The sequence below is a fragment of the Anopheles ziemanni genome, chromosome 3 (genome assembly GCF_943734765.1).
Source record: "Anopheles ziemanni chromosome 3, idAnoZiCoDA_A2_x.2, whole genome shotgun sequence".
In the NCBI taxonomy this organism is placed as follows: Eukaryota; Metazoa; Arthropoda; class Insecta; order Diptera; family Culicidae; genus Anopheles; species Anopheles ziemanni.
In genome coordinates, this window is record NC_080706.1 from 56,958,261 (window position 1) to 56,968,640 (window position 10,380).

General features: G+C 36.8%; 1 pseudogene; it reads right to left on the minus strand.

The window, feature by feature from the left end:
• Positions 1 to 3,880: 3,880 nt before the first annotated feature.
• On the minus strand, positions 3,881 to 6,035 carry LOC131285078 (uncharacterized; annotated as a pseudogene).
• Between the last annotated feature and the right edge of the window lie 4,345 nt (positions 6,036 to 10,380).

The window sequence follows — 10,380 nt, forward strand, 5'->3', positions numbered from 1 at the left end:
TGAGCTGTCATTGTGTGGAATTTGCTGTATCTGGCATTAAGCTCGATTTGAACGTGATTCATGTTTCTTGATTTTATTAACAATCAATATGCCGTTATTTCAATGATCAACAGCCGAAAACCGCATGAACCGAAAATGAATGACATAAACTTCTACTCCCAAGTGGTATGGCCTTAGTGCTTTGTCGCACGATATTTTATCGGACCACCAATGTTTCTGTAATGTTTCCAATTTTAATAAGATTAAACGTACGTATTTTATCGTACGATAAAATCATGCGACAGCTTGCAGCTGTCAAATCCCATACATTTCCGCCTGTCAAAACCTGACGCGGTAAAGCACTGACACCAGCCTTATCAGACTACCAAGAGGCACTATAATGTCAAAATTTTGGCAGTCCAGTGACTTTGCCATACCACCAACGGTGACCAGTGTGTAAGGTGACCAGGGTCACGAATAATGGCAGAAATAGCAAATTTGTTGAACAAAAAGTTGCCTTTGCCATTTTTAATAGATGAACCCTCAAATTAACGATCTTTTGAAGGCAAGCAACTTTATACAATAAAGATTTCTCTCCGTAATTCTTAGTTTATGAAATAATTAATTGAATGAGGAGTAAGTACAGGAACCTTGGTAGGTATTTTCTACTGAAATAAGAAGATTTATCCGTCGTTCCTAGTTTTGGAGACATTGATACCCTTATTAGACGAGGGATTTTTCTGTCATCTTTGCCCAGTATTTTTCTGCCAAAATTGGCTTTTGACATAAAAATACTGTCCGCTCGTGTAATAACGCAAAGGTCCACAAAACGTGTTTTGCATTTAATTGATCATTATCATGTTTGAATTTAGCGTATTTTTCAACCTAGAGTAACGAACAAAATCTGTTGCAAACATCAGAGCAAAAAGTAAACAAATCGCTACTTTGACATAAAAATACTAGTCGAAAGAAAATCGGTCGTGCCCGCCCGCTAGGCGAGGTCGCATGCAAGTTGTCCTCCACTTGTGTCATCAGGCCTCGGGCCTGGGTAAAAGGAGGACGTTTTTATATGGGAGCTTGCACGCGGTAGAACGTTGGAGGACGTTCGAGCAGTCAAATAAACAGAGCAAATGGGGATGTGTGCGTGCATCCAGCGACTCAGAAATTGTAGTTGTGTGAGTGTGCTCGGAGGTGTTTACTTGTGTTTGTGATATCTTCTCATGCATGTATTAGTGCTAGCGCATTTCTTTCGGATTGAAGCAAACTCAGGTTCATAACTGAAATTGTTCCTTCAAGAGAAACAGGTGCTTTATTGAAAAATAAATTTACGAGGTTAGTCATCTATCTAAAGTGCTGCAATTGAAGAATAACAATGGTAACTAACAAAAAAAATCTTCCTTGCAGATAAATTCAAATCAAATGGATCAGGCTAAGGCGATTCGGCTAGTGCAGCTAGCAGTGGCTAGACTTCACGCAGGGCAAACCGAAATCAATCGAAAATTAGATCTCTTGCTTGCCCGGGAAGCTAAAAACACAAACAATAATACCACGGAGGTTTTCGTGCCGGCCCCCACTGATTTTTCCGGACCAGCTACAACACTACAAGATATTGAAACCCTAGATAACAAATTACAAAATAGAAGCTATTTGGACCAATTCGCTGCATGGTTGAAAACAAAAATGCGAACTGGTGATTCCAAACAGCGGGTCTTCGAGAGCCTCAAAATCATAGTTGATAGACCGTTATTGGTAACTATGTCGTGGAGCGGGCGAGGAAAGCACGATGACAAAATCCCGTTTGCGAAATTTCAGAATATTTTTAATTTGATTCATGAAGTGGCTGGAGAATGTACAGAACTAGAGATCAAACATTGGATTAAACTGAAACTGAACCATGCTGATAATGTTTTTAGATTTAGATCACGTAAATAATTTAAAAGTTTTTATGGTTGTAGTACAAACATGTAAATAGTTTTTAAAATCATGTAAATAGTTTTGAACTGTGATTTGACCTGAAGTAATAAATATCTTTGAACTATGAAACGCAGAGTTAATCATTCTTACAATATCTAAGACGCTAAACATACTTGTTGATTGCATTGTCCCTAGTGAAGTAGTGTTATTACTGGGATGTGGTTTAGGTCTGAAATATACACAAAATAAAACAACTTGGTTAAAACATCAAACATATTTTGGAATAGCAATTGTTAATACTTACATAATATTTTTGCATTATTTAGTCCCGTTGTGAAACCTGTTGTTGTATATCTATTCTGATAAATAAGATGAGTGAGATAAAATTTGTATTGTAATATAGTAATAAGTGTATAGAGAAAAATAATGATGAAGCCCCACCCCTTTCCCGTGTATAGATTGAGAATAAACGAAAATCGAAATCAAAAACGCGCGCGAGTCTCGACACTATACACTCCTTTCTATTTTTTACATCATCATTATTTTTCCGCCACCATAACCAAATGTCAAGCAAACTATTATAAGTTAATACAATTAAATTCATGCGATTAAATCAATAAAATTAGTTGTTAATGATTACAACTGGCCCGCCACCAAAAGAACAATACATTCATAATATTTAAATGTTAATACGTCAAGTGATGAAAACTAATAATGTTAATTTTTAATAATTACGATTACCCCATCACCAAAACAACAGTACTAGCAAAATATTTAAATGTTAATACGGTTACATTAAAATCATTGAAGTTAGTTGTTAATAACTACGATTGCCCCATCACCAAAACAACAGTACTAGCAAAATATTTAAATGTTAATACGCCAAGTTACGAAAATTAATAATGTTAGTTGTTCATAAAAGTGTGTAGTAGTGGAATGAATAATACGGATCCAAGTGTATCATCTACGATTTCATCAGGTTCAAAATAAACAAGGGGGCGAGGTGGCAAATTTATCGCAACTAGTTTGCATTTGATAGAATTAGTTGTAAGTCTCACTCTTCTAAATGAATTGAAAGATGTAATGTTGTAAATATGGAGTTTAGATGAAGGAATGTGAAGTGTAGAAGTATCATCTTGTAAGGTGCATTTGAAAAAATCCTCGTTACTATCATACAATATACCAACAATAGAAATGCCGTTAGTCGGACACATTTCCGCTTTTAAAAATTTGACTATACAATTGGATCTGGTCAGAAACCATTGATCTTTAAAATTTTTTAGTAAAATAAAACTGGAAGTTACTTTCAATCCATCAACCGTCAAATAAGGATATTTCGTTTTAGCAGTCTGAGGAGGTATACTAATCGAGGCAAATTCCTTACACCTAGCTGCTACTTGTTCCACACATTTGGAGCCTTTCTTTACGCATCGTTTGAGGTATTGCAAAAAATTCTCAAAATCGTAAGCAGAGAAATTATCAAGTTCTCCATGTACTTGAACGTCATCATAAATGTGAAGCAAGTTATGGACGTTACTAGACATATGTGTGCGGCCGTAGTGAGTGGGGAAATCTTTAACAAATTTTACTAACATTCTTCCAGCAAGAGGCCATAAATGTTTGTATACAGCAGAAGAAAATATAGTAATGCTACAAAAATAGAGAAGGTAATGATTGTAACCTTCATTGTGTAAAAAGTCTTTATAAATGGCCGGAGTAGCATAATGCAAAAAAGATCTAAACTCAGTGCCTTTCCAATAATGAAGGGAATCTAGAGGCCTAAAGGGTCGGTTAATTTCGAAAGGTAATTTTGTTTGTTTTAAAAATTTGGAAATGTTAGTCTTCTGATCATTGGACCACCGATCGAAGCTCGCCATTTTATTGTTTATAAATCCCTGCAGTAGCTTGCGAGTAACACCTAAATCAACTAAATGAAGTCGATCAGCTACTGGAAAATTGGAAACCATGTTAAGATTAGCAACATCTTCTAAGGGGGAGCGAATGATTTTATGATGTGCTTTATCTACTCTAGCACGAAACTCAGCATCCGTGCGTGGTGCTGCAGATACACCTTCAAAAATAACTTTCTTTTCTGGCTGTACATGAACTCCAAGAATATTGCATTTGGTACATCCATGTTTTGCGGAAAATCCCATTACTGATTTGATAAAAGAGCGCGCCGGAGAATCGGCAATAAATGCTCTTACATTAACAGGTATTATTTTATTATCAAATGTCAGGCCTGTTTGCTGTAAATTATTTAATTCAACCACGAGAGGCCGCAAAAATGTTTCTAAGTGTTCAGGTTTTTTTTGACCACCAAACACACCCACTACAAAAACTGGGCTATCTTGTAGTTCTACAACTTTTACAAGGATTGGCCAAAACTGAGTTGCAGAACTTTTAAAAAGTGGTAGCCCGTCTATGAAAATTTGTAGCGTAAAACTCATTGCCTCAGGAATGATATCTTTGAAATAATTTCTGAAAGCAACCTCTATCCCTTGGTACCAAAAATCTCCTCCCGTTACTTTTACAATTTCATGACTAACTTTGGGAGTTCCTACAAGTGCTCGCCGATCTGTTGGAAGATCAGGGTGACCAAACATCCTTAAAACTGCCAATAATAGATTAACAAAGTTCCGAGAAAGGTTCCCTACTACTGATATATGGCGCAATGCCTCTCTCAGGGATTTAAACTTGTTCAAAAAACTATAAGTCTCGTTCCAAAATTCTTCTTCTCTCTGTTCTACTCTTGTGTGTCTTTCTGAATTCTCTAATTCCTCTACATTTCCCAAGTTAGTATTGTAAGTTTCGTTCAAGCTGTTAGTATCGTTAATGTTGTTAGTTTCCCTAGCATAAATACCCTGACCAATTCCGCTACTCTCACCAACTCTGTTGGACGTGCATCTTTCCGCTTCATCTACAAAGAAAAACAAAGCAAAAAAAAAGTCAGGATTAGAGTCTGGCTCCTCTGCTAATTTGTTGCGAAAATGAAGGGATATTTTATCACTTTTCCCATGACAGCTCGCATGATAAGTTTTTATACAGCATCTGAACACTTTGCCGACCGACGACATCATCTTTGAGACGTGTTACAAATATTGGTTGATTTTATTTACGAATGATTTTTTTTATCACATTAGAGGTAAACAAAAGTGAACAAGAGGAAACTACACATTGAGGCCTAATGGAGATGGATCTAATCACAACATTAGAACGCACGAGTTACTTTGACCATCGGCAGACTAATCATAAAGTTACCGATGCTTTAGACCAGAGGTTGGCATACATTTCCTAAAAAGGGCCAAATGGTAAAAGGAAACTGAAAGCGTGGGCCGGACACCTTACACGATAATTTACATCGTGACATCGTGAACAAATCGGATAAAAATAGAGATGCAATTTTTGTATGAAGCACCAAAGTTTTTTCACGGCTCGGATACAAAAGTTGGCGGGCCGGATTTGACCGGTGGTCCGATCGTTCGACGGTAGACCGGCTCGTATTACCGCATCAACGGATCGTCCCACTTCTTTTGGCACGTCATGGCAGGATTTGGTGTTGGCATGCGATGTGCATCGGTAACTTTGGAATTAGTCTTACGCACTGGTAACTCTATGATAGTCTGCCGATGATCAAAATGAATCGTGCGCTCTAATATTGTGATTAGATTCATCTCCAGCCTCCATGTGTAGTTTTCTCTTGTTCACTTTTGTTTACTTCTGATATGATACAAACAAATCATTCGTAAATAAAATGAACCGACGTTTCTAACACATCTCAAAGGTGATGTCGGCCGACAACGGACCAACGGATGGTGCCTCAGCCAACAGGTGGAAGACCAGCTAGGCTCTAGCGTAAACTTGCACTTTGCTGCATGGAATGCATGGGGATAGAAACATATGGGCTACCATCTTTTAACACAATAATAACACTTCATCATAACTTGGGACCGCTTTTGCACTACGGATTTATAGTTTTCACTATATATTTTTAACTTACCAATTGCAATGTTATCCGTTACCGCTGAACCCTCCGGAACATTTGATGAACTCTGAATCTCCAAGAATTCTGCTTCCACTTCTTCTTGTAGCTCATCCAGAAAGCTGAGACATTTCCGATATTCTGATGATCTCGATGCCATTCTTGAAGAGTTGTGCGTAGATCGTCTAAAATATAAAGAGTTGTCGTTAGTGCGGCTTGCTCTAGAATGAAATTTTTGCGCTTACCTGAACTTGTCAAATTTTCACCGAATCGTCGAGCAATTCTAGCACCAACACAAGGAAACACACGAGTGTACAGACACGGGCTACTATGTTTCACACACCATGTTGTTTCGAAGCGGTACGTTCATAACACAGAAGAGGAAGATAGCAAAAAAATAGCCCGTGCGTGTAAGGGAGAAAGCATGCACCGAGTGTTGTATGCAACATCCAAAGTATAGGTCAGGGGTGGTTGCGGATGGAGGAAAGTACTCGAAACCGCCTAGCGGGCGGTTCCGATTTTCTGACAGCAATATTGCTGTCAATGGCCACTTGACACTATCTTCCAAAATCGACGGACAGAAATATTCCTCGTCTAATAAGGGTATAATGCTGCCACACGCAGCACTTGTGGCGTAGTGGTGGGTAACTCCGAGGGAACTTAATTAAAACAGCTCCCCCTGGGAACGGATTGCGATCCTGGTAATCCTGTAGAACTTTAGCAGAATCGAAATTGCTTTTGGGCGCAATCAACAATTGATTGTCTAATTATTACTTTAACAAATGATATGAAATAACGACAAATTAGGTGAGCATGCAGGATATGACGGATTAGGATTCGGATTCGAAGATCCGGATCTGAGAATGGGTTTGATTGCGATTGTCATATTTTATGGCAGGGCTGTGTTTAGCGTCACAGATGCAAAGGGTTGAAAGAAGATTTCCATAAACTCAGAAAATTCCTCACTTCACATTTTTTATGGAAATGAATTGATCATGTTTAGTTACAGAAGGTTTTTTCTTGAAACAAGAAATTACGATGATACCATTTCTTAGAGGAGTTTGCCAAATTTTATCTGTTTTCTTTTCGCCTAAGTATGAAATTAGAAATTGATAATTTTGAACATTTAACTGTTCTTCGTAAAACAACAGTTTCAAATAAAAGTCAATTATCCAGGGTGTTCGTGACCGGGCGGATTTATTTGCATTCTTCGGAAAAACATTTGCGAAGCGAAATAAGGTTTTTGAAGAGCGTAGCAAAAATTAATTTAATTTCAAATCTGCTTACAAAAAATACCATCGTAAATCAGCTGTTTTAGCTGATTACGCTTTGCAAAATGATGTTGCTTTTAATTTCGTAGAACTTAAAAGATAAAATGCTATTCTGTTTAACGAATCAGAATGGAATCGACCGATTCTTAATTTAATTAATAAAACCAGAATACAGTTGATAATTTTCAATGTGGGCTTAAAAGAATGTTTGATGACAAAGCCCGCTGGGCTGGATTGTGAAGTTCAGTGAACAGTGAATCCGTGCTAGAAGTCGGACATTTTGACAACCATGCACTTTTCTTTGTTGTATCCCACGGTTAATGAATAGTATTAGAGTATTACATTAGACCATGGTTGTATCCAATAAAATAAAAACCCGTTCCGGTCGTCGAATTTCGAAATCAACCAACTTGGAACCGACCGCTAGAGGGTACCCGGTTCGATGACCTCTGCCCAACAGACCCCGCTAAAATAGACAATGTCAACTTTCTCGGTTCGTTTCCATTTTGGCTGGTTCACGCAGCCAATTAAGACTACAAATAGACGCAAATAAGACTACAGATAGACGTACGTTTTGTAGCTTTCTTTGCAAAATCATATTTCTTCCGTAGTATTACACCTACTGCCACACAGAACAAATGTTTTGAGTTTTCGGGATTGAAAATGTTTGATTTTCAATGCTGTGGCTGAGTTATGCACATGATTGGTTGTAAGTTTTGTAAAGATCCAAACAATGGTTTTTTTTAAACTGACGCGTTTTGGGCTGCGACAAGAAGAAGACTAATTTTCAAAATTGCCATTATGTGTCGGTTTATAATATAAACTCATTAAACATCGCTCGATTAATCACTTGGAATTTCGCGATTCCGATGTATCTAACACAAAATCAAACAATAATTAAAATGAACTCTTTCCTTTTCGTTCTTTTCGTCTTTGGTATATATTATTTCAATCAAAATTAATCTCGTATTCCGACTCTTCTATCATTTTCGTTCAACAGCTGGAAATAGACTCGGGTAATGCAAAACTGTGCAAACTTCCATGTGCATCATGGAACTACGATGTAATGTTCTGCTCTTTGATGAATATTTTTTACGGGTTTAACTGATTACCATGGTGTTGACCCGTTATAAGGAGGGAATCGGAATCATTGAAAAACTCGATGCAGACGATTACGTTTAATAAGATTTTATTTTAGCAGTTCGCAGGTTTTCTGATGTATTTGTTTGTGTTTCTGTGTTCACTTAACTGTACCCTTTTCAATGATATTTGAGTCCATTTCAAGCGGAACCCATTGTATTCCAAATGAACTCGACTCCTTATTCTGTCCTAATCTTGGTTTTATTCGTCTAGCGTGGTTTTAAATATAGGTTTCATTTCGTTCTGTTTTAATTAACACTAAACTGTGTGATGTTTCTTTCTATTTTTAGTAGTACACTTTTTCCCAAATCGTTCAATTTAGTTTTTGTTGGTTTTGTGATATCTTGGGAGAATGCTTTTAATTTCATTTTTATGTACCATCGGCCTTGACTCTTTCAAAACACCATTTCATGCGTATACTTTTGCCTGAACTGCCTAGTGGTCATATGTTTACATAAACGTAAATTTCTTCGTCGGTACAAGCCTTTCAAAGTGTCACTTATGGTCTAGTTTAGAACTTAAAACAAAATAAATAAAAGACCTTTTACACTATGACCTCTACACACATACACTGGATCAGGGGGTGGTTTAAGAACCAGCAGTTGTTTTCCTCGTGATAGCAGTGATGCCTGGAAATGAGCATTTTTCTATCGTAGAATTCCCGGAATGCATAGAAAATTTGTTCAACTGCTCATTAGTGCTAGCTTCGAACTAGCGGTCATGATTTAGTGATTTGTTTTACCTATTCACTTGAGGATGCAGTGTATTGCGTTTATCTGCTGAGAACTGTTATCAATTCCGTTTCTAAAAAATGTAGGATTTGTTTTGTTTTATCATGACAATTTTTAAATATTCATAACTTTCTCCTTTAGCCCCTAACATTTGCTTTCTTTAGTACTGACGATTTAAGATGCAACACATTTCAATTTTGTAATGCTTTTGTGGTTTACTGTTCTCTTTTTTCTCTATTTCGGACTATCTCTCTCTATGAGGGAAGCTATGTACAAAACATAATCACTCACATAAACGTAATATTTTTTTCGTATTCAATCATGCATGTTCTCTGGCCTTTCTATTTCCTCTAATAGGAATAATGAAACACGATCAAAGAACTGTGGAAGGAAGTGATCTGAACATGTGCAAGAGAAGATCATTCTAACACGTTGATCGTAAACACAAAAACCCCTGTATGCGTCCGAATTTGCTGTCGCCTAACGTGCACATGAGAGTGCTACCATCTTCTTCTGAAGGGTACAATTATTTTTGTAATGTTTTCTCTTTCAGGCTATAAAATTTCTTTTAGTATAACAAACTCATCAATTATTAGCTAACGTCGAGCCTCAAAATAACAAATAAAGAAAATTAAACTATTTTGCAGGTAATAAACTACAACCCATGAAGAACAGATTTACGGAATTTCAAACAGAAATGAACATATTGTTCCCACCGTTTCTAGAACATTGAAAGTTACAAACAAACTATCAACTCATATCAGCAAGACTTAAGTAAATTATGCATAATTTTAACGAATTTAGTATTGCATCCAACATGGTGTTGAACCTGAACTTGTCTTCTCAATTTAAGATTGCTTTTATACATGATTCATATACGTGGGTCAATCACCCAGCTGTTTTGAAGCTCAACTCAGTATCATCAAGGGATCATAGCGAAAAATATTGCTAAAGAAAACCATGGCAAACTTTTGATTATTAATATTTGAGCTGTTTTGTTGAAATTTTTTTTGGAATTTTGAATGTTTGTTGGTGTCACTGAACAGAAAGGAATATGAATTTGATCGGAAAATAAACTGAATATAATGAGGAGTAAATCTGACTAAGAGGTGCTGTACCGTTTACAAATCAAGTCAAGTATTTTTACCATCTGAACTTAATTCATCTCAAAACTATCGTTCAACTGAAACTATCTTTCTATTGTTTATCACGTTCATTCATTGTTGTTTAATGGAAGTTTTCCCTTGGTATCAATGCAAAACGTTCCCTCCATCTCGTTCAGCAACACATACTCGTCATACAGTGCTATCTGAAAACCAGAACTATCTGACAACTAAACTTGTCCTGTCGTTTGTCTGTCGTT